This window comes from Hemicordylus capensis, chromosome 1 (genome assembly GCF_027244095.1).
Source record: "Hemicordylus capensis ecotype Gifberg chromosome 1, rHemCap1.1.pri, whole genome shotgun sequence".
NCBI classification, from domain to species: domain Eukaryota; kingdom Metazoa; phylum Chordata; class Lepidosauria; order Squamata; family Cordylidae; genus Hemicordylus; species Hemicordylus capensis.
In genome coordinates, this window is record NC_069657.1 from 262,152,343 (window position 1) to 262,180,075 (window position 27,733).

General features: G+C 43.1%; 1 protein-coding gene and 1 long non-coding RNA gene across 20 annotated transcripts in view; one reads left to right on the forward strand and one right to left on the reverse strand.

The window, feature by feature from the left end:
• PLCB1 (phospholipase C beta 1) overlaps positions 1-27,733 on the reverse strand; it is an 807,198-nt gene that overhangs the window by 589,992 nt on the left and 189,473 nt on the right. For 2 of the 19 annotated variants that reach the window (XM_053284755.1, XM_053284758.1), the window contains exon 1: positions 6,485-6,590. The exons of 16 other annotated variants lie outside the window; for them this stretch is intronic. The gene's annotated coding sequence lies outside the window, so the exon portion shown is untranslated. Of the gene's footprint in view, positions 1-6,484; positions 6,591-27,733 lie in introns of those variants that run through there. One more of the 19 variants, XM_053284742.1, reaches the window with a different exon arrangement.
• LOC128340062 (uncharacterized) overlaps positions 1-27,733 on the forward strand; it is a 173,083-nt gene that overhangs the window by 119,487 nt on the left and 25,863 nt on the right. The gene's annotated exons all lie outside the window — the stretch shown is intronic.

Sequence of the window (27,733 nt, forward strand, 5' to 3'; positions counted from 1 at the left end):
TGTGTTGTGTGAAAAAGTACTTCCATTTGCTGGTCCTAGATTTCCTGGAAATCAATTTCATGGGATGACCCTTGGTTCTAGTGTTATGTGAGAGGGAGAAGAATTTCTCTCTATCCACTTTCTCCACACCATGCATGATTTTATAGACCTCTATCATGTCTCCCCGCAGTCGTCTTACAATGTCCTTTTTTAGATGTGGTGACCAGAATTGTATGCGGTACTCCAGGTGTGGCCGCACCATAATTTTGTATAAGGGCATTATAATATTAGTCATTTTATTTTCAATCCCTTTCCTAATGATCCCTAGCATGGAATTGGCCTTTTTCACAGCTGCCGCACATTGAGTCGACACTTTCAATGAGCTGTCCACCACGACCCCAAGATCCCTCTCCTGGTCAGTCACCGACAGCTCAGATCCCATCAGCATATACTTGAAGTTGGAGTTCTTCGTCCCAATGTGCATCACTTTACACTTGCCAACATTGAACCGCATTTGCCACTTTGTTGCCCACTCACCCAGTTGGGAGAGATCCTTTCGGAGCTCTTCACAATCAGTTACGGATTTCACTACCCGAAAGAGTTTGGTATCATCTGCAAATTTGGCCACCTCGCTGCTTACCCCTGCTTCTAGATCATTTATGAATAAATTAAAAAGCACTGGTCCCAGTACAGATCCCTGGGGGACCCCACTTCTTACTTCCCTCCATTGCGAAAACTCTCCATTTATATCTACCCTCTGTTTCCTGTCTTTCAACCAGTTAGCAATCCACACATGTACTTGTCCCCTTATCCCATGACCGCTAAGTTTCCTCAGGAGTCTTTGATGAGGAACTTTGTCAAAAGCTTTTTGGAAGTCCAGGTAGACTATGTCAACTGGATCACCTTGATCCACATACTTGTTGACACTCTCAAAGAACTCCAAAAGGTTGGTCAGGCAAGATTCACCTTTGTGGAACCCATGCTGGTTCACTCCCAGCAGGGCCTGTTCTTCTATGGGCTTTACAGTTTTATCCTTGAGGATGCTTTCCATTAATTTGCCTGGAATGGATGTTAAGCTAACCGGCCTGTAATTTCCCAGATCACCCCTGGATCCCTTCCTACAGGCCCAGGCACCACGCACTAAACCAGGGCCCGGGACACTAAGGAGGGCCAGCTGAGAAACCTCACAGGTAGGGATACAACTGGCCGAGAGAGGCAATCCCAGAGATATACAGGTGCTAAGTTCATAAGGGGTTTGTAGGCAAGAACCAGCACTTTGAATTGGACCCGGAAGTGAACAGGCAACCAGTGCAGCGACTGTAAAAGAGGTGTGACACTATCAAATCTACGGCCACCCATGAGGAGGCGAGCCGCTGCATTCTGGACTAGTTGAAGTTTCTGAATCGTTTTCAAATGCAACCCTGGGTAGAGGGCATTACAGTAATCCAAATGAGGGGTAACAAAAGCGTGAGTTACTGTTGCCAGAGCCTACCAGTTGAGAAAAGGCCATAACTGGCAAATCTGCCAAAGCTGAGCAAAGGCACCCCTGGCCACAGCCTCCACCTGCTTTTCAAGTAGGAGCCGTTAATCCAGAAGGACCCCCAGATCACGAACCATCTCTCTCAAGGGAAGCACAACCCCAAGAGATGAACTCACACACGGCAATTGACCAGATTTCAGACTGAACAAGAGCAACTCGGTCTTGGAAAAATTGAGCCTGAGCTTGTTTGGGCCCATCCAGGTCCTTCATGTAGATGTTAAAGAGAATGGGAGCAAGGACCAACCCCTGTGGAACCCCACAAGAAAGCTTAAAGGAGCAAGCAGGTTTAGAGGCAGTGTACCTCCATATAGCAGTTGCTGAGTAACAATGGGGAAGTGTTGTTGCCTCCATGCCCTGCTTCCCAGAAGCATCTGGCAGGCCACTGTTGCAAACAGGATGCTGGACTCAATGGATCCTTGGTCTGATCCAACAGGGCTCTTTTATGCTTGCAATCATTTCTTCAGGGGGGAAAAACACTGCTAGATGCCTGGTGTGTATGTTGCAAGAACAACTATCTTGGCAGTGGAGCAGACCAAAACTTACCATATTTTTATTTTTTCCATTCCACACAGTGGTGCCAATTTATTCTTGGGAAACAGTACATAAACATCAATAAGATTTCTACAGACACATTTCAATTACATATGTTCCATCTTGGGATACTTGTTTTATACTGTGGCTTTAGAAACCCATTCACCATCATGTTGTATTTCAGGCAAACTATTTTAAACAAGGCTTCTCATTTGCTACCTCATTTAAGTGGCAATTTTCTCTCTCTGCAAACAAATATCTAACCATAATGAATTTGTTAGGTGCTCATTCAGCAAGTCTATGTGGTTTGATGCGCAACAGGCACATCATTGGATGGGCTGTAACCAGGAACAACTAGGAAAAGGACAGACATGGAAGAGTATAAGATGAGACAGAGCTGTAATGTCACAATCAAGAACCAAAGTGCAGACTTGCACAGCCTCTGACACAAGCTCTCATGTGATGCTGCTGTTCCTGGGCACACCTGCTTAACAACTGTGACTACATATAAAAGAGTTTGAATTGCAACATATTGATCTGGCACAGTTAGGTTAAGAATACCAGGTTTGGGGCAGGGGTGGGGGTTAATGTACTGATGGCATGTCTTGTGACCAGGATTTGTCATAGTTCAGATGTGCTTAAAAATCCCACCATGCCCAAGGATAGTACCATTTATGCAGCACATATGGTTCACAAACACCTTTATAGATGACAGAAATATAAAGGGGGGGGGCGAGTTAAAATGTATACTGTCTAGTCTTCATGGGCCAATGATGTAACTTATTTGTGTTCAAGTGGGTCACTGTTTGCCATTACCCCAATGGTGTCACAGCACATTAACTATGCAGGCCCAGCCAACAATATCTCTTCTTCAACAGATGACAATCTTAACAGGGCCAACCACTGCTACATGTACAAACTTCCCCTCCCCATTCAAAATGGTCTTTGATCTGACACTAAGTGCTTCTGCCTTACTACTGTGCATGAGGGCTGAATTCACCTTCACACGTGTGTATTTGCCAATATCCTAGGTCAAGCCTATAGCAATTATCTATGTCACAGTGCAGTCCTTCATCCAGCATACATTACCAAATGACAGATCCTGAATACGTGTGTAGTTTCTTTTCAACAACAGAGAAGCCCCTCTAAAGCTTCACTCAAAACAGCCCTTTCAAAGAATCACACCACTGGTCCATAGCCACGTTACTTTAAGACTTAGGAGCACCACTTCAAGTCAAGAGGCCTTTCCCGGTCTGAATGCTTGCATTTCATTAAAAACTTCTCTCTCCACTCAGGTACCTCACAGAGCAAAGGAGAGTGTTCCTTGATCAAAGTAGCACTATTAGAATTGCAGATATATCCAGATTGCATTGTGATATCACCATGTGATGCGACAAAGTCTGAACTGATTGGCCCAAACCCCAAGCTGTATTGCACAGCACCTTAATTCATCACACATTGTTGCCCAGATGACAGCCACCTCCAGGTAATGCCTAGTCCCGACGCCTCATTCCTCAGAACCATATTGTTTCTCCCCACTATGTAACCAGGCATTTCCCCCAAGTTTATTCAAAGCAAAGCATTCTTATGCATATGTATGTGGGTGGCATGCCAATTTTCCCTCAAGGCAAATCTCAAAGGCTTTTTGCTATATTTAAATCCATTAAGCACAAAGATGCTGGTAATTTTACCATACGCTAGTCATTTTTGTGGCATGTTGTATGGCCACTGGGAGACTAAAAGGAAGTTTCTCATCCTGGCAAAAGACAAAAAGCAATTTGATATAAATAGAAAAGGAGAATTCCTTAAAGTATGTTGCCACACAGGAGAATGTCTGGATGTCAGTCTAACATGATAAATAGCAACTTTAAAAGCCTAGCCCCATCCACTCCCTGTCGAGAACGAAATAGTGAGATGTGATGCCAGGGAAGAGATGGCCATCAACAAAGACAAGTTTTTGTTGTTGTTTTAAATGCAGTCTGGAGAAAGCAGCTCTTTGATGTGTGTTTACTCTTCCATTTTCAAAGAGAGCAAGTGAGTTTTTGAAGTGTGTTTCAGCTCTAAAATTGGTACTGCAGCAGGAGGTCACATTTGTTAACTTTCAAGCGTGGCATTAAGATTCTTTATATTTAAAAGCTCAAGTTTCCACAAACTGGCAGTAAGTAGCAAAGGAACATGCTCTCTGGATATAAGACTTCTCCAAGATCACTGGATGGGTGCCAGGCAGGATAGCCCAGACATGCTGCTTCCAATCATGGATAAATTAGGAAAGTTTTCCCCTGCTATGAACTTGGCCTCCAAGGATGTTGTGTCCAAATGTTAGCTGAACACTCCAGACATGTCAACATATCTAATCAAAACATTGTGCTCTGTTACACTTCTGCTAGGAGTTAGAGAGTATTCCATAAAATCTGGAGCTTACTTTGGTGCAATTCACAGTATTGAAGCATTTTTTTCACCAAAAATCCCTAGTTCTTGTTCCAAATCAAGCTTAATATTTTCATATAGTTTTCTTCTGCTCCATTGCCTTGTTGATGTACAGAGCACCTGTTCAGTCAACATGATCTTCTCTGCCAAAAGACAATGCCACAACATTTCAAACTTTTAAAAAACATGCCAGTATCAACTACTGTAATGCCCCCCCTTTTCATTGATCTCACAATGAAAATGAGGTTCATAATTGCTTAGCTTGACATACAAATTTGTTCAGCTCGTGGTGCTTGTACAAAATTAAAAATCAAACGTTTTCATCCAGAACTACCTCTCCAGCTTGGAATAGCAAATAAGATTCTGCACATGATCAATCAGCACACTCCCAAAGCCACGTACTTTTCAGATACATGTCAAAGAGTTTAATGTTAACAACTTATTCTCAAACTCTCACTCAGCAAGGAGAGCTGGTCTTGTGGTAACATGCATGACTTGTCTCTAGCTAAGCAGGGTCCTCCCTGGTTGCATATGAATGGGAGACTAGAAGTGTGAGCACTGTGAGATATTCCCTTTAGGGGATGGAACCACTCTGGGAGGAGCAGAAGGTTCCAAGGCCCCTCCCTGGCTTCTCCAAGATAGGGCTGAGAGAGATTCCTGCCTGAAACCTTGGAGAAGCCACTGCCAGTCTGTGAAGACAATACTGAGCAAGATAGACTAATAGTCTGACTCAGTATATGGCAGCTTCCTATGTTTCAAATAAATAAATAAATAAATAAATATATTGCTGTGAAACTATATTAACCTTTTAAATAGAGAAACAAACTGGGGAAATGTAATGGCTATACAAGAAGAGCCTTGCCAGATCAGGCCAAAGTCCCATCTAGTCCAGCATTCTGTTTCCCACAGTGGCCCACCAGATGCCTCTGGGAAGCTCACAGGCAAGCAATAAAGGCATACTCTCTCTCCACTGTTGCTCCCCTGCAAGTGATTTTCAGAGGCATCTTTCCTCTGAGCCTGGAGATAGTCTACAGCCATCAAAACTAGTACTGCCATTGATAGACCTGTCCTCCAATCCATGAATTTGTCTAAGCCCATTTTAAAGCCATTCAACCTTGTGACCGTCACCACATATCATGACTGAGAATTTCTAAGATTAATTATGTGCTGCAGGGGCGTAGCAAGGTTGGAGTGGGCCCAGAGACGAGATTTTAAAATGCCCCCCCACCCTCAAAGTCCAGGGCCTCCACACACCCCAGGCCCCCAAGGATGTAAGTCTGATATTTCTAAATAAGTATGCTGCCTAGAAATACATTTCACTGAATACACACACACTTTGCAATATATAGTGATATACATTGAGTACTATATATCTGTGCTACTTTTAATGCCTAGAACACACTAGAAATACCAATTATTAAAATGGGACCCTCACTGCAGATTAGCAAAGGAGACTTTCAACCATGCAGGGTGAGCCTATGTATGTTTTCTCAGAATTTTGAACAAATTCAGTAAAGTTTGATTGCAGGAGGTTTTTCACATGAGGCTTTTAAAGCCCTTTTACACACATCTCCTCTGGAATGGAGGTGCTGCATTCACATGTTGGCCAGATTGACCCTGAAGTCCCTGCGAGTTATTGGGGAAAAGTTCACACACAAGAAAAATAAAATAAAATAAAAGCACCACACATGCTTCACAGTTCTCACTCAGACCTTCTGGGTTGCAAAACAACTTGAGCATAAGTGCATTTACGAATGAATAAATGAATGAATGAATATAATATTGTTTGTTCCAGAAGTTTTTATAATTTTCTGCCATGAAACAAGCCACTTATAGGACTTTTTAGATAGTTATTTTTTAAGCCAGCACATTTTCCAAGCTGTTTTAAATTAAATATTCAGAGACTTCTCAGTCTCTCCCCCCCCCACCCATATCAAAGCCCTATGGCAAGCAGATCCCTATATATGGGTGGCGGGGGGTGACCACAAAAAGGAGCTCATATTCTACCTGGCAAATGCTGGGCTGGGCAGAGGGGTCTGCTGCAGAGTGCTGTGGGGGCCACTCTGCCTGCCTGCCTGCCTGCCTCCTTCCTTCCTTGGGCCCTCCCTGCAAGCCTACTCCAGTTCAGGCTTCACTGAGGCCTACACGGAGGCCACCCTGGAAGCCCCGCCCACCCGCCAATCAGCTGAGAGGCGGGGAGAAAAGGAGCTCTTTGCAGCTGGCCTGCTGCTTAGATTGCCCACCAGGAGGACAAGCAGGAGAGAGGCAAACAGGGCAAGTGGCTGAGGGGCCTTGGGGAGTCATGTGAGGTGTCTCTGGGGGGCCCCCCAAGGCAGTGGGGCCCCCAGGCAACCGCCTCCCCTTGCCTAATAGTAGTTACGCCCCTGATGTGCTGCATGAAAAAGTACTTCATTCCATATATATGCAATATGGAACCAGAACGTCCGGGGTAACAGCATCTATCTATATAATTCTCCTGGGTGTGCCTTGGAATGTGCGTCCCAGTGCCCAGCTGGGATTGGCTGGGCGGCGTACGCGCCTGATGGTCTGAAGCACACCCAGGAGGATTGGTTGCCATGGCGGCGGCAGGCCCGGCCACGGAGGCCAGAGATGGTGGTGGGCCCGGCCCGGCCGCGAAGGCAAGGCCCAGGAGGAGAGAAAGAAAGGGGGGCAGAAGTGGCGGTGGGGAGGAGAGGGGGCTGGGCCCAGAAGCAGCGACTGGGGCAGAATGGGGGGAGAGGTAAGCGCCGGCCCTAAAGAGCGCACAGATGCTCTGTGTGGGGTCGGCTAGTTAATGTGTATTGCACATGCCACCATCACTGCATATGCACCACACTGAGAACTAGGACAGCGTTTTGTGATATAATTTTTTTTTTCAAATTCTGACTGAGAAATTTCACAAAGTAGAGTTCTTCCATCCATCACTGCTCAAACTCTCTCAATTTTGCTTTGCGAAGTATATTGCTTTTAACAAATACTGTCATCTCATGCTGTCTTATTTCCATCCTCTCCTTCACCTAAACTACACCAGTGATTTAAAATATTCAAGTTATCATATTAAAAATCCGTAGTGGCCCCGCACTGCACCCAGCAGCAAACCTGCAATTCCTCCATATTTTCTCATTTTGTGCCTGTACAACCTTAAGCCATAACACTGTCATTTCTGCTCTTTGAAGTTTGCACTCTTCATTGTGTGGAGAGTTAGAACTCTGACTACTATTCTTATGCTGCTCTTTCTTTGAATGCACACACAACACAAGACTGCTGCCGGGTTTAAAGTTCAGTAATCTAACAATATAGTGCTGCCCTATCAAGTAGCATTACTGCAACACAGTGACAGAATTGGAATGCGATCTTATATTCAGGTATATAATTCAAGCTGCACTCTCTTAAGGGCATTCTCAAAGCCTTTTTTTCATTCCAGACAACCCTGCCATCTTCTGGATAAGTAAAAAGAGTAACTGCATGCAGTTACCATGGCATTTTAAAACACAATCCTAGCCAACTGCCTAGAAATCCTTGTGCAGTGCTATCAACATGTATAGCTGCAGCTGGTCAACTGGGCTATTACCATTAATTAAGGACAAGCCCAGTACACACCTCTAATTGCTTCCCACCGGCTTTGCGCTGACCACTTCCTACTTGACAAATGTCTTGTACATACTTGTTTGCTCTTACATACTTCCTCTGCAGGCTCAAGTTTAAAAACTTCAGTCATGTGGTCTATGAGCATACTTGGCCCAGCTGTCATGCAGGAAAAGCCTCTGCATACTCTTCTGTGCAAGTTATACAGAAGCTGTACAGTTAAAATGAAGAGAAGTTTAAAATTTCCTAATATTATAAGCCCTGAACATACAATTGGTCATAAAATCAAAACCATCTGTCAAATCTACTTGAACATAAGCAGACAACTAGATGACAAGCGACACCATCCCTCCAAATCTGGTGCATATCTGTTCAAAAAAATGTTTAAATATCAACTCCCAAAGAGAGAGAGTGCTCACATTTGCTCATTTTTTTGCCATCAGTTAACATAGGATTTTTGCTTGTCCTTTTTAGTAAAAAATAAAATAAAATAAATAAGTGTGTGTGTGTGTGTGCGTGTGCGCGCGCGTGTGTGTATGCAGTTGTATGCTGGAGTATATTCTTGTGTTTAGAAAAAAGAATCAATCCAATATTTTCTGAGTTATTGTCTCTGAAATCCCCATAAGAATAGGGTAAATAAACAAAGGGCAGTTAGCATCAATTTTGCCCACTGAGGGTTCTGAAGCCTGAGCTAGGGGTGTGCAAACCAGTTTGAATCCGAAACGGTTCGACATTGAACCAGTTTGGTTTAAAGGTTCATGGTTGAGCCGAACCACCCCAGGTTTGCCTTGACCTTGAACCGAACACACACACACACACACACACACACACACACACACACACAGTTTGAGGGTTCGAAAAACAATTTTTTGGGGAAAAATACTATTATTTAAACTTACCCTCTCCGGGGGACATGTCCAATGGGGGGGGGAATGGAGGTTCCCCCTAACCCCTGCTGGCCTTCCTTTCCCTAAAAATCACCCAGTTCAGGTGTCTTTGGCCCTTTCCGGGCCTATTCCCTGGCACAGCAGCCATTTTGGAGGCCGCCACACCTGTGCAGTGGGACCCTGCATGGCCGGGTCATGACCCAGGTTACGCAGGGTCCCCCTGCACAGGCATGGCGGCCTCTACAAATGGTTGCCGTACCAAGGAATAGGCCCAGAAAGGGCCGAAGAGACCCAAATCAGGTGATTTTTAGGGAAAGGGAGGCCAGAGGGGGGTGGGGAGCAAAAGCCTACGTAAGGAGGAAGTCAGTTAAAAAAAGGAAAAAAATTCTCAAAAATTGTTTGTCGAACCCCCTCCCAAACCGAACTGGGAGGGGGGTTTCGAAAACCAAACTGGCCCGGTGCAGTTCAAATTCAGTTTGAACCCGAACCGAGCCAGGTGGTTTTGACCTGGTAGGAACAAGTCCTGGCAAGTGACTTCCTGAGTCTAATGAGAATCTTAAATCCTTGCTTGCAAGTAGACTTTTAACTTACTCATGAGTAGACCTACAACCTTACTCATAAATAGCCACTCAATATTTATTCATCACATTCTTACTCATGAGTAGATGATCAACCCGTAGACCTCACCCTTATTTATGAGTAGGTCTACTCTTAAGGATGCAATGTTTACTTCTGAGTCAGATTACACATCTACTCACAAGGATGCAGTCCTCTCCTGAATGAAGACGGGGCTTTACTAGTGTAACCCTACTCATGAAGACTCTCAATAATTCCCATGAGTAAGCATGATACATCTACTAGTGAGCAGGAATGCATGGGTCTACTCACAAACAAGGATGCAATGTTCTTGAGAGAAAGGTTGTGGGTAAGGATGAGGTCTACTTATGTGTAAATGTGCATGACGCATAATATATGAGCAGCTTAGATGGTGCAGAAGTAAAGATTGGCGCCTTAATTTGCAATTGCCACACTTTTTAGAGCATGAATGAAAAATGAAAGCATCCTAAATCTCATCTAAATTGGAGGTTTTTGGATGACTGAATACTTATAAAAGTCAATGGCAGAGGCAGAGTGTGCTTCTTTCAACACAGCACCAGATTCACCTAAAGCTACAAGGCAGACACAATGTCACTGTTGGAAAGGAAGGACTGCTATTCATTCTCTCTCTCTTTCATGCACACCCTTCCTGTGTGGAGCAGGAAGCACGAAAAACAGAGCTTTTCTAGTGACAATGGCGTGCTGCTAAGGCCAGCTTGTGGACCTCTGGTCAGTTCTTAATTTGCACAACTGTACCCAATTCCACTGTTACAAAGCAGGGGGAAAGGGGAGCTGCAGACACCCCCTTCCCTCTTCCCTCAGGACTTTGAAGGCTATGGTTACAAACAGGCAACTCCAGAAATTAACATCCACAAATTTTAAATCTTTTTAATAATAAATTTTATTAAATACAAAGTGAAGATACAGTCATCTAAACATACAGGACATTCCCACCTGTCATGAAACATGCAAGATGGAAATGAATGTTCTTGCATTAACACTTAACCTATATTAAAGATTATGCTTTTAAATGGTTGAATGTGTGCTACATATGGATTAGGAGTATACTACCTTAAACCTAAAGAAGGGGGAATGGGAAACCAGGGTAGGAAAGAGTTAACCCAAGTGAAATAGCCTGACTGGTTTCTAAGGCAAGCTTTAGGATCAAAACAAATCATTTAAACCACACAAGAAAGGCTCTACGGCAGACTTCACCTTAATAGACTAAACCCAATCTGAGAGAAAGTGTTCAGGTTCCTAAGACAGTCCCATCCAGTCTTGGCTCCTAGAGCTGAGGCACAATTAAGCCCATCTCAGAATAAGCTGCAAGGAAGACAGCTGCATCTCTCAAGAGAGGAGGATTGTCAGGCAGCCTTACTGCTTGTAACTTTACCTGGTGCGTGATGATTCAAATGAAGTAATGACCAACCATATTACGGTCAGACCAGCATAAAAGTACATGTTGAATGTGGGTGATTACATATTAGTCCTACAAGGACTAATAGTGAATACATGTCAAAAGTTGCATGTTAAAAATTACAGGAGAATAAAAAAGGGGGGAGCATAAAATGGTAATAAAGTTTAAAAAACATGTGGGGACAAAAGTGTATAGAAAACCAGCATAATAAACCTGAAAAATCCAGATTAAAAATTATAAGGAGCAATAAAAAGCAATAAAAAGGGAGGCATGCGCAAGTGCGAGGTCTATCCTGAGTCACCAGGAATCAGATTAACACACTAAAAGGGCTCACAGCCCATCATCCTCCGGTGGATGCTGATCGCAGCTGCACAATAAATGGCAACACTATATGTAATGTCAGGCTTAGAGTCAGAGAGTAGCAAGGAGCTGTAGAATTGTCTCGGACGTCGAAGAAACTTGCTTAACAAATGAAGTAATGAAAGCAAATTCTTATAAAAACAGTGTTTTTATAAGATTGGTTCAATATTCCTTAAATACCAATATTCCTTAAATAAAAGTTATTTACCGTAAACCCAAGGTAAGGGGACAGGAGTTTAACAAATAGAAAGCTGTATATTTCTTGAATAGACTAATAGCTGAGAGCACAAACATGACAAATTTAGAGGAAAACTCCAAAGACTGAACAGGAAAATGCAGGAACAAGATCTCCCGGAAAGGAGTCAAACTTGGATCAGTGCAAAAACACAGGCAAAAAACCCAAGCCTTAACACAAGGAAACAACCCATGGAAACCAACCATGGAAGGCAACGGGGAACAGACACTGGGAAATGGAGTGAAATGGGGAGAGGTAACCCTTAAGTGGTGCAGTGGGGAAATGCTTGACTAACAAGCAGAAGGTTGCTGGTTCAAATCCTTGCTGGTACTATATTGGGCAGGAGCGATATACAGTAGGAAGATGCCAAAAGGCATCATCTCATACTGTGCAGGAGCAGGCAATGGTAAACCCCTCCCGTTTTTTACCAAAAGAAAACCACAAGGCTCTGTGGGCTCCAGGAGTCGAAATCGACTTGACAGCACACTTTAACAAGATGTAAAGCCTTGAGCAGATTCCAATATTGTCAGATGGCTGGGTATAAATTTGGTTTAAAGGCGGAGGGGGGGGGAAGAGCACCAAAAAGACAAAACAAGTCAGGCAAATAGTCATACGTCCCTATATTATAGTGTGTTATATACTAGGATTGGCTGACAGAAGTGAGCCCTCAAGATTTTTTCCCCTTGTGCCAATGTTGTTCCAATATAAAGCCATTAGAATCTCCAGGATTGCTTTCAGTTGTCATATGGAAATTGATGCTAATTCCTGGAAATTTCAAGCCAATCCTGGAGGACTGACAACCTGACACCAGATCATCAGCTGTATTTCTATCTCAATCTGGTTGAACTCAAGCTTGAACCTGAGTGCAGCACACATACTAGTTGGAGTTCTGAAATAATCAAGTTATCTGCACACTGTTCAGGAAGGCCAGAATTCATGAAACAAAAGCTCCATAGATGCCGCATAGAGCCTGGCTACATGTCACAAGTAACCACGCTCTTACTGTGGAGAACTCTGAAGCTGCCCCAAAGAAGACAGGTCAAGAAAGCTGGAAGGGATCACTGGGAAACAAAAAGAAAAGCAGGAGCCAATAACTGCCTTTCATTTTATCTGTGGTTATCTTATCTGCCTTATCTACCGCTAATTGCCCACAGAGTTGAGAGGGGAGGAGCAGGAACCATTATCCATTAACTAACAGGGAAGTGATTAACAGCAGATGGAAGAAGGTGGCCAGTGGCTCTGACTCACCCAGTCTTCTCCACCTGTTTTGGGGTGAGGGCGGGGACACCATATGTCATAACCTCACTTTACACACTCTAGACATAATGCATGTCCTGGAGATGAGAAATGATGACCTTAATTTTAACTTTTCCATAAAGCAAGAGTTCATCTCCAAGTAATGTGCAGCAGTGATCTGTGAGTTGAGTTCTTTCATGAGCCCCCCCATCCCACTCTTAACTCGACGAAGAGTCACCATCCAAAGTGGTGGCTCTCTAGCAGAGAGAGAGAGCAACTATACTTATTCCACCCCAGCAAAGCATCTCTCTAGTGCTTGTTGCTGGTGGTCAACCTTGTGACCCTTTTGGGGACAGAGAACCATCTTATTCCTTTTCTATATAAACCAGCCTGAGACTTGTTTGGTTGAAAAGTGGTATGTCAGCAACTTGTCCATGACTACGCACACCGGAAACAAAAATATGTTTTGGGCCATATACAAAATGCTGAGAAAAGAAATAAATACTAACATCTCTGCAGCCATGACACCGGTTGCTGACATCTGTTGCAGTCACTGATAACACAAAGCTAAATTTTGTATTCTGCCTGTTTAATGTTAGATACTCCAAGACAGTTTATTGGTTCCTAATGATTTCTTGCCACGTCTTTCAACCCTACCTTCCCTCACCTATCTGGCATATTGCCTACTTAATGCATGCCACAAAGCTTTTTAATTTCTCACTATAAATGAACAACAAGCTTTAATGTGCCCATACAAAACAATGCATTCTCTAATTATACCTTCTCAGTCAAATTATGGCCAGTGACTAAAGTCCCACTGTCATTCTGTCAGCATATTTCAACATATATGTTGCAGAACATGGACATTCATGCGAGACTCTCAGCCTTGCTGTTTCAGAACAAAAGGTCCATCTAGTCCAGCATCCTTTTACCAACAGCGGCCAGCCAGGTACTTCTGAGAAGCACATAGTAGAGAATCGAGGCAGCAGCCCTCCTTCACTATTTGCCCCCTCCTAGTAACTGGCATTTAGTAGCATTACACTCCTAATTCTGTAGGCCCATATAGTTATCATGGCTCACAGACCTCCTCTTCATGAGTCTAATTCCCTTTTAAATTCAACTTAAACCACTGGATGTCACCCCATCTTGCAGCAGCAAATTCTGTAAGTTAATTTTGGATGGCATAAAATACTCTGTTCCCTTGTCTGTTCTAAATCTTTCACCCACATCAGCACTGTTAACCATTTGTCAGTGCAGAGGGAGCACACCAGATACACATTTATGATAACCCAAACTGAACTGATCCAGACAATTTAGAGGACAAACATGCAAGTGAAATCTCTAGGCACTGGCCAGTTCAAAGGCAACAACCATGCACGGTTTCCCAAGCCACAGGCTCATATCCTTCCCCTGTCCCCATCTCTTCTTTTGCACTTGAAAGAAGCCAATTCTCTACAGCATTCAAATTCAGGGAGAATGATTTACTTCAGTCCACAGTTAGGGGGGGAACCTGAACTTGAAACCAGGGCTTCCTCTTCTCTTTGTTGGTGGAGCACCTGCATTCATTCCATGTACACAAGGTCTCAGGTCCCACCCTGACATCTCCAGGTATGTCTCAGAAAGGCCCTTGACTTAAACCCTGGAGAGCTGCTGCCAGTCAGTGTAGAGCAGGAGTTCCCAAACTTGCATCCCCAGATGTTAAGACTACAACCCCTATCATCTCCAGCCACAATGACCAGGGGTGTAGCTAGGGGAGAGGGGGCCCATGTTCACCCCTCTCCCTGGAGAACCCTTTGAATGAGGGAAATAATGAAGACATAGGGAGGGGTGGAGCTGGGGGCCCTGGGGTTCTTTGAACCCATCTGCTCAATTATAGCTACACCCCTGACAATGACCAAAGGCTGGGCTAGATGAACAGTTGTCTGACTTGGAGTAAGGCAGCTTCCTATGAAATGTATAAGAAGATGGAGGAAGAGTGGGCAAGATCACAGCTCACAGAGGCTCATTTACATGTGGAAAACTATTTTCTTTCTCTATGTTGAGCCTGAACTGCCTTGAACTGTAACTATAAAGTCAATGTTTTATGTACACTTGATCTTTCTTGTTTGCTCTAGAGTCCATCTCGTATTTACTGTACCGTTTCAGATGTGTCAGATGGTTTTGATCATATTAGTCTATTTTTGGTTGTCTGTGAACTTGGGCATTGAGACTGCATCAGTGACACACAGTCTGGATTGGCTGCCCTTCTAAGCACAGGGAATACTTGAAAATATTTAACCATAAATTTGGCTTAATGAACTGGACAGGAAGACAAAGGCTAATGGTGCCTAGACCTGTTCTTGTTTGGAAAAAATGTTTGTACATGAGTCTGAATGAGGAGTTTCCAGTCGTGTCAGTTGTTGTTTTGTTGTTGGGATCTCAGTGATGTAATTGCCTTCTTGTTTACAGAAAAGATAAGACACTTGTCTGCTGCAACTGTAATATTAATGTGTAAGGGCAGGAAGCCTCTGTCTTTAATAGTTTAGATAGCTTTCCAGATTGAAAAAGACACCTCCTTAACTTGATTTAGCATTTTAAAAGCTTTCCTTGTTACCATGTCCGCCCCCCTTTAGATCTCAGTGATGTTTATAAATACAAAGGCCATCAGTGCTACTTCACTCCTGCTCAGTGCATGCATTGGATGGATCATTACATGTTTAAAATAGAAACAGCTCTGTACTCTGTTACGTGGGGAGTGTAGAGTCGGAGGATATTTTGGAACTTGTTCGAAGTCAGCCTGGCATTAAAGCAACTGTTTCCTTGGTGGGTGTTCTGCCCCCCACCCCCACTTCCCTTTTCAAGAGCTGCAAGGCACAGCCACCAGTTTCAAAGGGACAGGTTGTGATGAATATTTAAGAGTGTTTCTTAAATACTGCAGGAACAAACTTGCAGAACAGCACACAGTTCTGCAGTGTAAGGGGATTAAAGTGATTGCCTAGCCAGGGTTAGGAACATGGTTGCATTTGGTGTGTCTTCTTTTCATATTTAAGAAGTACTTGGAATGGAATTCTTTAAAGATTTGGTGACCGCAAGTAGATCAAACCTGTGAAGATCGGCTTATACTGGAAATGCGTTTGGACTGAGGTATATCCTTGTCATTGGTCTGGATCAGACATGACAGGAAACAATGGTTCCTAGCTGACGGAGGATAAATTGAGAGAAACATTTGGTCAAGTCCCTGTGAGACTAGAGAGGTAATTAAGTGTTCCCACAAACTGCTTTTTGTATTATTTGTTGAAAAAAAGTATATAGATATGCTAAACCAATAAATAGTGCCAGGAGCTTAGCTTTCCCTGAAATGCTTGTTTGTTTTGACATGCAGGTTGTTTTGATAAAAGACAGAAATCCACCATGGCACCCCTCACTTGCATTCTGAGGCAATATATCCCCCGATAAGTTAGCTCTTATGAACATATAGATCACATTCTTCCACATCAGCTTTAAATGCAGCTCTGTAATTGTTTATTGGGTCCATGTGAAGCTTCAGCCTCAGCTTAATACTCTGCACAGTCCTCCTGGCACCATATAGACATCACCATTCGTACTGTACAGGGCTGTGCCTTGCCCAGAACTGGGGGATCCTTTAAGGGAAATGGAGCCCTCTTAAGCCCCTGCAAACAAGTTTAACCCTTCCCAGTACTTTCCTCAGAGGGCTCTTAAGAGAGGGTTCTGTCTCTCTTAAAGGCCCCTCCCGGCACTGAGAAAAGCACAGTACTGTGCAGAGGTCAGCAGCACACTGGGAAATGGGTGTCACACTGAACCATTTTTTGCCCAAGTGGCCCCTACTTGAAAAATAGTGAAGATCACCAATACAGGTCAAATGTCAATGCACCACCTTCCTTGTATCCCCTCTTGAATATTCACTCCATTCTCACACAATTCCCTCAGAATGAAAACTTGTTCTCACTGAGATGTTAAATCACTATCAACATTTATTATGGTCCATGACCGGCCAGCAATTACAATAATCAAGAGTTACAGGCAGTATAACTTGAAGTACTCCAATACTAAATAATAATGAATAATACTAGGACTACAAACCTGCCACCACAATCCCACACATACTTTACATAACACAAGGACAAACCATTTGTTTCCTAATATTATAAGCAGTAGTGCAAAATTTAGCCACACAATAGGTAATCTCAGCATCAGAAAGGAGATTTACATAAGCATCATCGGCCTGCCTGGATCGTGTAACAAAATTGGACCAATAAGAAGAGAACGTACATCTTTATAAAATACACCATTAAGTGATACATGCTCCACTGACTCAGTCATGCCTGAATGGCAGGGGCAGAGCCATTGGGAATACAAAGTACAGCAAAATATTCCCTCCAAAACATCCGAAGGTAAGACATTTAAACAGGCCAGAGTAAAGGTATGGCAGAACTTAGGGAGAGTACGTTTATATAAATAATTAAACGGGGATAAGATTTGTCTAGAATTTCCTACAACCACACAGTGTGTAATTCACGCTCAGTCATTTTGTAGTGCTATATCCCCAAAGCGCTGGAAAATTGATTCCTTGGCCTTTAAAAGGCCTATACGAGCCACATCTGAAAGTGGGAAGCCATAACACCCAAGTTTCTTCTCCAGATGGGAAAATGTGGTGGAGGAGAAGCTATCCATTACAGTGAGGGCAGCCAGACCAGAAGGACTGTAAATGAATTTAAGCCAATAATTGTGAATACGTGACCAAATGCGGTCTTCAATTGAAATTAACCCGGTTTCAATTATCAGTAAAGCATTTGGTACAGAGCGTGGAACACCAAGAACAGCATACATTAATTGAGATGTTACCTTTCACTGCTGCAGATATATATTTACCTCCCCCGGAAAAACACAATCTAGCCAGCACAGTTTTACTTCTATATGCACCTCAGGTAACATGAGCCACATGAGCTTTGCAGGAGCCATTTGATTGGAATACCACCCCTAGATATCTGTGGGTTTTAACTTGCTCTATTTCTTGGTGTTTAATCTGCCATCTATATTTGGAGTGTTTCTTAGTGCTTGCTTTGGAAGCACATATACTAAAATTGGAAATGTTACGTCAATGTCAGGGCTGTACTAAAAGAGATAGAGGTTGCACAATGGAATCATTTCACACGAAAATTAAAAAAATTCCCTACACAAAGCATCTAAGTGTTAGGCTTCCCCCGCCCCCTTTTTTTCTTTTTGGTATGGAGGAGCATTTGTTAAATGAGCCACCACTTTCAATCTGAAATGTTTAAGTCCAGATGCTGGTTTACCATTTCAATAAGAACTAGGCCTGAAACCATGGGCATCTTGGACCTTTCTGACTTTAGAGGCTACTGGACTAACAGAATTTAAGATTGCAAAAGCCAGTGCTTGTGCTTTGAAAAATATATGTATTTTTATCCCAGTTGTGAGTTTGTCACATGCTTCTACTTAGCTTATTTGGTGCTTAAATTCCTGATCTATCCCAGAGGCTTAGAGCAGTTACCAACTACATATTTAAAATGTAAAGTATCTTAGAATTAATCCCCATGTACTTAACCCCACTCACTAGATGTCTGTCCCAGGTATGCAGGAAGACCAATTGCCTACTAATGCATTCCATATAAAGCAGAGTTCATTTCTGCATTATTGGAGTCTATTTATTAGCTGTGAAGACATTTCAGTTAGACTTGTCCTTTTACTTTAACATTAACATTGTATATTTATATGGGGTTTTAGTTGAAACCATTTTATTCTATTACAGTATTGAAATCAGCTTGATTCACAGTATTTTAAAATATTTCAGGGAAGACGAAAAACCACACACAATTGATGCCTTTCCTTCACTGTTCATATTCTGTACTTCAGTTATCCCTCCTCACACGATCATCTATATTCATCTGCTGTTAAAGGGTTTATCCATCAATCCTACTCTGAATACTGTATAACATATACTGTAGATTGCATTTAAACAACAAAATCTGAAACCTGTGCCATATTTGAAGTTTTAATCTGACCATTTTTCCCCCTATAATAGCAGTGTCTAATTTTTTCAAAACTATTTTTAGTTTTCATTCATAAAGTGATCTCCAACTGCAATTTAACCACCAAGATTAACACATCTAAAAGTAAGTCATCAGAGCATTTTAAATTAGACATATGCTTCATCTTAAACCTTCAGCACCATTGCTCTCATTTACGAACAGCTCTGATTATCTCTTTATTCTAGATTAAGCATGGGGGTTCAATATATATATATATATACACACAGAATTTTTGACAGTTTCCTAATCATTTGTGTAAATTGAACAAAATAATTCCATGTTAAAAAGAAGTCTCCATGATTAGCAAGGCCCACTTTTAAGAAATACATAACTTTGTCCTTTATAGCAACAAAAGCAATGTCACACAATTACTCTTCTCTCCAATTCTTCTATTGTAACTTTAGGATTCTCCCAAACAAGATGTAATCCTGGTCATGAGAACATAAGAATAGCCCTGCTGGATCAGGCCCAAGGCCCATCTAGTCCAGCATCCTGTTTCGCACAGTGGCCCACCAGATGCCGCTGGAAGCGTAAAACAAGCAGGAGTTGAGGGCATGCCCTCTCTCTTGCTGTTACTCCCCTGCAACTGGTACTCAGAAGCATCCTGCCTTTGAGGCTGGAGGTGGCCTATAGCCCTCCAACTAGTAGCCGTTGATAGACCTCTCCTCCATGAAGTTATCCAAGCCCCTCTTAAAGCTATCCAGCTTGTTGGCTGTTACCACATCTCGTGGCAGAGAATTCCACAAGTTGATTATGCATTGTGTAAAAAAATACTTCTGTTTGCTGGTCCTAAATTTTCTGGCAATTTCATGGGATGACCCCTGGTTCTAGTGTTATGTGAGAGGGAGAAGAATTTCTCTCTATCCAATTTCTCCACTCCATGCATGATTTTATAGACCTCTATCATGTCTCCCTTAGGGGTATGCACGGAACCGCCAACTGCAGTCCAGCACTGGGGTGGGGTGGGGGTCCCTTTAAGAGCGGCGGGAGGGTTTACTTCCCCATCCCACCGCTTTCCAGCTCTGGCGCCCGTAATCCGTAGAGTAATTGGGGCGGCAGGACACCTCCCTGCCGCCCCTTCCCCGACGTTGCTTGAAATCCCAGGAGTCCTTTGCGCGCATGCGCACGTCTCTGTGACCCTCCCGCTGCTCTTAAAGGGACCCCCCCCACCTGAACTGGACCGCCAAGGTCCGGACCGGTCCGGAGGCTATTTTAATGGCCTCCGGGCCCATCCCTAGTCTCCCTGCAGTCAACTTTTTTCCAGGGTGGATTTGATTTAAATCCGATTTTTTTGCTTTAAATCGGATTTTTTGGATTTAAATCGGATTTTTTTAATTTTTATCCACCATGCTAGTGATTTAAATCGTGATTTAAATCAGTTTGATTTAAATCAAATCCATCCTGCTTTTTTCTAAACTAAATAGCCCCAGGTGTTGTAGCCTTGCCTCATAAGAAAGGTGTTCTAGGCCCCTGATCATCTTGGTTGCCCTCTTCTGCACCGTTTCCAGCTCTACAATGTCCTTTTTTAGATGTGGTGACCAGAACTGCACACAGTACTCCAGGTGTGGCCGCACCATAGTTTTGTCTGTAGCACAACCACCTGCCTATGAAAGTGGCATCATGCAGGGACACTCGCAGTGCATCTACAGGACACCATTCATTCAGTAAACCAGACAAAGTGAGAGTAAATGGCCCATGTGCAGTCAAAAAGGTTTCCAGCCATTCTTCGAAGCATGAAAAGCTACCCAATCAAGTATGTACATGCCAAAATTAATTTGGCTATAGGCATTATCATCACATTTTCTTTTTCAAAACATGAGGACAAGGCTAATTTAACCTTGAGAAAGGCAAGAAAGGTGTTTTCCAGATTATATGCTTCAACATTTTCGCAACATGTCCGCTAAGAGTACTTCCATATTGCTCATGTTGCGACATCACAGTCACTGTGCTGTCAGAAAGGTGCCGTTCATATTTCTGATGCCTTGTTTCGGGTTTTATTGCTGCGTTGAAGTCCTATAGCATTGTATAAGAGTTGCAAGAAAGTAGCTGTATTTTTCCATTGCAGGAGGCTTGCCCCATTGTTTATGCATTGTGGTGTGGTATAGTGTGGTGTGGTGTGGATGGTTCAAATTGCAGTGCAATGATTTATTGATTTTTACAGCCCCTTTCTGTCCCAATCATGAAATAAAATTTTAAATTTATTTTACCACTCAGGTTCTTGTGCAAAGGTGCAGCCCAATTTTCATCTTCTTTCAGCTTTTGATTTCAATTGCATTTGCTTTTAGTTTTTCATCAGACTTATTTTTCAGACACATTTATGTTTCCCCTTTCTAGCATGCTGTGAACTGGCTGGCTCATTTGGCAGATCAAGGATCTGTTGATATGTAAAGCCACATTTCTAAAAAATATATATTATCAAAGGAGCTCTCTGTTCGTGTTTCCTGCCTGCAGGAAACAAGTCTTTGGGCATGCCTGCCGATTGTGTGTGAACAGAGAAACATAGTTATTAGGATGGGAAGTGGCCTTATACAGAGTCAGACCATGTCCCTGTCATCATGCCCCATGTGTTCCTGGTGCTCTTGCTTGCACAAAGCAGAAATGATGGAGCTGTGCTTATCCAAACCCTAGCCCGTGCTTGCAGCTTTGCGCAAAGGCATAAACATTTTTTTAAAGTTTGTCACATCAGCAGTTCCCCACCCCCTCCGCAAACCCATTGGCCCAAAATGGAGGAGAAGGGGGCAGTGAATGTGATTAAGGTGGAATAGAGACACCCCTTGCCGGAAAACCCACTGCAGTTGTGGGCAATATGAACAGCCACAACCCTGTCACGATTCACTGAAAAACACATTGAAAAAACACTGTACTCGCAGTTTCAAGCCGCTGCCTCATACCATCGCACTTTGCAACACTTTTTCTGGCGCAAAGCTCATAATCCAGAAAACACCAAGGTAAAATATACCACCAGTTTCATATCAAGTTTTTTGGTTTCTGAATAAAAGCACTGCAGACGGAACAACTATGCAGCTAAGATGTATTTAACTAACACACTTGTTTCAACTCCTGAACATTTAGTCTGATCTAATATATTGCACATATCCAGTGCACTCTTCAAACACACATGCATCTGTTAGTATTTTCTGGTTGAAAATGCAAATATTATGCATGTGGTCCCACTGAAGACATTGGCTTGATTGCATGTCTATGGCTTTGGCTTTGAAAAAGCTACTATTTCTGTTGTACGTGTACAAAGTACACCTGCCATATAATCCCAATATGGTCGTCACAGTCTTTTGTCCGTGGCAACTATGATAGGTTCCCCCACCCTACCCCTCCCCTTCCATCAGTAGTATAAAAATTCGACCACCCTAGTTAAATTTGTTTGTGAAAGACAAACCACAGAAGATTCATCTCATTATAGAGATGTGGGTGTTTCTACTTGCAGTTCCAAATTTATTATTTCTGTGCTGCCTTTCTTATCTTATTGTGAGGTAGTTCACAATAATCCATGACAGGAACTCAGAGCACGGGAGTCCCTTTATATTTATGTATAAATTAAACTATTTATATTCTGCCCATTCAGTGCAGTACTGCTTGGGGCTACTCCCTTTCTTTTTATTCTAGAGAAGAGTAAGTGTGCTGATTTATTGACAAACTAATGATTAACTTGAAGGTAAGAACAACCCTGCTGGATCAGGCCCAAGGCCTATCTTTTCCAGTATCCTGTTTCCCACAGTGGCTCACCAGACTAGCGACCACAAATGTTTTTTAAGTAGTATTTTGCATTTATATAGCACCACTGAGCATTTATATACCCTGCTAACTGAGCAAAGAGGCACTTTTCCAAAGTGGAGATTCTTATCAGGGGGAGAACAACTGGCCCTATCCAACCCCAGCACAGCATCCCTCCAGTGGCTGTTGCTGGGGTCTCTTATGTTTCTTGTTTAGATTGTGAACCCTTTGGAGACAGAGAGGCATTCTATCTATCTAATCTATCTATCTATGTAAACCGCTTTGGGAACTTTTTGTTGAAAAGCAGTATATAAATATCCGTCGTATTCATACTGAGTGTTTTCCAAGCAGGGTGGATTTGATTTAAATCAAACTGATTTAAATCACGATTTAAATCACTAACAGGGTGGATAAAAATTAAAAAAATCCGATTTAAATCAAAAAAATCCGATTTAAATCAAAAAAATCCGATTTTTTTGATTTAAATCGGATTTTTTTGATTTATATCGGATTTTTTTTATTTTTATCCACCCTGCTAGTGATTTAAATCGTGATTTAAATCAGTTTGATTTAAATCAAATCCACTCTGTTTCCAAGTATATTATCTTGGTGTACTTCTTATAATAACCCTCTGAGGCAGGTCAGTAATGCTACCTCTTCACATTGCAAAACCTAAGGCTACCAAATGAGTTCATAATCTTCAAACCAGGGACTTCATATATTTGCAACCCAGTCTAGCCACTACACCACACCAGCTCTTATCATATATATGTGTGGTGAACATTTCTCACTCAAGTATTATTAACTAGTTGTCTGTCTAAAGCATTTCACTTGGTGAAACACAAAAAATCACAACTTTAACACACACCCCACTCTAATTCTTGCTGCTTTCCTGGTTATTCTGCAGTTTAACAGAGTAGTCATCCTGACACGAACTGCCAAGAAGTTCAAAAGGTGTGTAGAATGAAATGAAATCCACTGCTAAGTTGAAAGAGCTTCAGGGATATGCTGGTTTTCTTTCTAGCAACATTATACATTTCTTTCACTTCACAAGCCTTTCAAACTAACAAGGCACACCTTCTACCAATGAGTTTTAATGGAGTAAAACAGAGTTTAACAGAGAGGAACTGGAGCACAGACACATGATCAGCCCCAGCCTTCTGATTATGGAAATGATGGCAATCGCCTCTTCAGATGAATGGCTTAAGTGTGAATTGCTCAGGCAGGACTGTGACCGACATAATGGGAGCAAGACTTCTGAAATCTTTCCCTGGGCTTGCTTTTTAAATGAGTGAACAGCATTTTATAGAGTTCAAGCACAACTCATTAATGACAACTTTCATCCGGCGATCCCCATGGATGTACTCTGCACATAGGAGTCTGCCTTGGTTAAGCATATTCCAATTAGTGGAATCATGCAAGCAAACTCATGACTCCACCACGGGCAGAGCATGAATCCTACCTACTCAGCCCCAATCTCTTGCCCCTGGGATCCTCAGAGGGAGCAGTGTGAAAAGGCAACAGCAGGGAATGACAAGGCTCCATGAATAATCCTGCCTCCTTGTGGACACTGTGTTATTTCTGATCCCAAATTATTACGATTATGATGTGAATTTTTCTAAGCCACTCAGAGCTTCTTGGTCCTATGAAGCAATATCTCTTTTCCCAATAAATAAATAAAATTCCACTAAGTCTAAATCTCCCGAGATCACCTCACATTTTACTTCCAAACTGAAGGAACAAGTGATGGGCTATCTTCCTCTCAGAGAGCATTCATTCTCATTTTTCTGAATCTTCTCTCTTGGCTGGTAATATTGGCACATGAGAATTCAAGGTGCCATGTGCATACAATTTATTGTATTGGCTCCTAACAAGGGAAACCAAGTTTGGTTTTGCTTACCCTCTGGCAACCCTACACAATAGTAGCCACTGCAAAGAGCTGCTTGCTATTTCACCTCCCCTTCCTCTTCTCCTCATTCAGCGGAACGAGAGAGTTTTGGATCTCTTATAGGAGTCCAGCACCACATAAAATGCAATAATCTATCAGGAGAATTTATGGATTCTTGATAGGAGGCACTTGAGAAACAAAAAGCAGCTTGGTCAGGTGGTCTGATCATGTAGTTCGTGACACTCAGTGAGAATTTCCTCAAGAACAAGAGATCAAAGGTCTGTGCAAATGCCTAGCAAAGCAGCTGAGTTTCGGTGGCTAGTCTGAATGCTAAGCATGCATGCCCAGAATCTTATTCACCATTCTGAGCCAGAGGAAATGGTGCTCAATTTCTAATACAGCTGTGAATTAAAGGCTGTACAAATTCACATACTGAAACAGGCAATTCTGAACTTTGACAACATCACAGAAGAGATTCCTCTTTTATGCCAAGTAAAACTATATGGAGACTTCAACAAAACTGCTTCCCCATCTATCTGTAGTGGCCACTTGGAAAATAGGGCAGGCCCTTTATCCCATCCTATCACTGCACTGTCACCCATCACGGGGGCGGGGGGGGGGACCCTGAGGCGAGAACAATGCCACAGACTGACCTAGTCTTAGCTTTATCAATTAGTTTCAGTCAGCGAGCCATCCCTTGCCTCTGATCACAAAACGATATTAGTTTAACTGAGCTGCTATTTCCTCCATCTGTCCATTTCTGGTGAAGGCAAATATATATCCTCTGTTTCCAAGACAACAGGAGATTACATGTTGCGGGAAGGAAGGCTTTGAACTGAAAGCCAGAGATCATTTGTTTTGGTCTGGGCAGCTAGTTGTATCACTGTACATTGGAGATATATCTAACATACAACCTGGTTTATCCCTTCCAAAGCAGCCATGTGTGAGCCAATTCTGACCGTTGAGAATTCTAAAGCTCCCCTGAAGACCAGCAGAGAACGCTGTAAGGGATTGTAGAGCTCTTAGCCACTTGTTTTCATTGAGTATCTCTGCTTTAGCAGCTACTTGTCACTACTATAGCCCCCCCCCCCCCAATGCTTAAGGACATTTAGCTGCTAAAGGAGCCAGCGGCAGCAGAGAAAGGTAGCCAGTGGCTCCAGCAACTTCCCTCTAGATTTGCCTATGGTCTCTCATTCCGTTTTCTGTCTACCTCTGGAGAAGTTCCAGAGTTCATTTCAGGCCTTAGCTTATGCGTGGCTACTTTGGACTTGATTATGGCAATGTGAAGCCAGGACACCCTGGATGTCTTCCAGGATGGATGCTTCCATTACTGGCCACCACACAATACAAATAGGCTTAATTTCAAATAGGACCACATGATGAAGCAAATACCCCATATTTTAAACCACCTATGCTATGAAACCAAAGGAGAGGTATCTCTCTCAATCCACCAGAGCCTAGCAAGACAGGAGTGGGCCTTTTGTCAAGTGCAGATGGTACCGCCACTTCCACCCACACACCCACCCCATTTTCCTCTCCTTCCAGCAAACAAGAACACTTCCCCCTCCTGTGCTCTGAAGACTCATGACCAGGACTCCACAGCATACCCCTCACAAGACCATACTCCACACCTCTCTTCTCCTCTCCTTCTGACTGGCTAGCCAGATGCTCAGGCTTATCCCACTCCTCCCTGAGTCTGAAAGTTAGGCTCAGCACTGAGAGAAATCTGGCTGCTCTTCAGTAACAGCTTTTCCTCACTGCTGAGCCTGTCACTCAGTGGACTAAGCCTGAGCATGTAGCCAATCAGTCAGGAAGAAGATGAGGAGGGATGCTGCCCAACAGCCCAACACTGCTCTCCTGCCCCACCAGAGAGCATTCACCTGGCTTGAAGTAGAGATGAGCAAAACACTGGATACCTTTCAATTACAACGATGGCTGGTGAAGATGCACATCTGCTTACCCTTTGCATCTTTCAAAATCACTCTAACAATGTGCCCTTGGTGTTAAATGCTATAATAGCTACATCCCTGTGACAGACCAGTCTGAGGACAAGCAAAATAGTCACATGACCACATCACCACATAGGCTGCACAAACCACATTTCCAAAATTCCCTTTTAGGAATGTAGGAAGCTGCCATATACTGAGTCAGACCATTGGTCCATCTAGCTCAGTATCATCTACACCAGGGATTCTCAACGTTGGGTCCCCAGATGTTATTGGACTTCAACTCCCACAATCCCCAACCAAACGCCACTGTGGCTGGGGATTATGGGAGTTGAAGTCCAATAACATCTGGGGACCCAGTGTTGAGAATCCCTGATCTACACAGACTAGCAGCGGCTTCTCCCAGGTTGCAGACAGGAGTCTCTCTCAGCCCTATCTTGGAGATGCCAGGGAGGGAATTTGGAAGCTTCTGCCAAGAGCGGCCCCATCCCCTAAGGGGAATATCTTGCAGTGCTCACAGTCCTTCCATGAGGAGAAGTGAGGCAGTCTGCTCAGGCAGCACTTTACTGGGGTGCCAGAGAGGCGATAAGATATACCCTCCTGCCTCCTACTTGAAAACAAGTGGGGGGGGGGGAGGAGACGAGGATCTGCATGTTCCAAGTTCCCTCCCTCCACTCCCTGATGGAATATCTTACAGTGCTCACCGGTCAAGTGTTCTATTCATATGCAACCAAGGCAGACCCTGCTTAGCTAAGACCAGCTCTCCTCCCATTTATGCTAGGAGAGGTGAAGAGATGACATTCTCTGTTGTCCTTCAACAAAGCATGCCAAATGCTCCAAAGCACTTGTAGCATATTAGCATTAGTGGGGTGGGCGGGGAGAGACAACATTTTGCATTTGTTTCCTGAAGGGATCTCCTCACTGACACATCTGTACCCAGTTGGAGCACAAAATGTGCCCTGTTAAGTGCTTGCGTTTTTCCTGTATTTCTATGAAAATGTTTATGTGGGTGGGTAATGAGCCTTAATACAATGCCACCATTTAACATTTGAAATGCTCCCAATTCAAGGAGCAATACCAGGCTGAGAACATAACTGTAGGAAAGCCATGGGCTGTTTAATAAACCTCAGGCTTCTGTCCTAAAAATCAACATTATTTTGCATAGGTCAACTTCTCACTTAGCTAGTAAACCTGAGTCTGGGCCAAAGCACTTCAGACTGCGGGTGAAGGTCCACACTTTTGAATGCTTCCTATTACAAAAATCTCTCTACACATGCTAAACTAATATTTCAGAAAGAATGCTAGATGTTAGTGCTTCTCTTCAACATG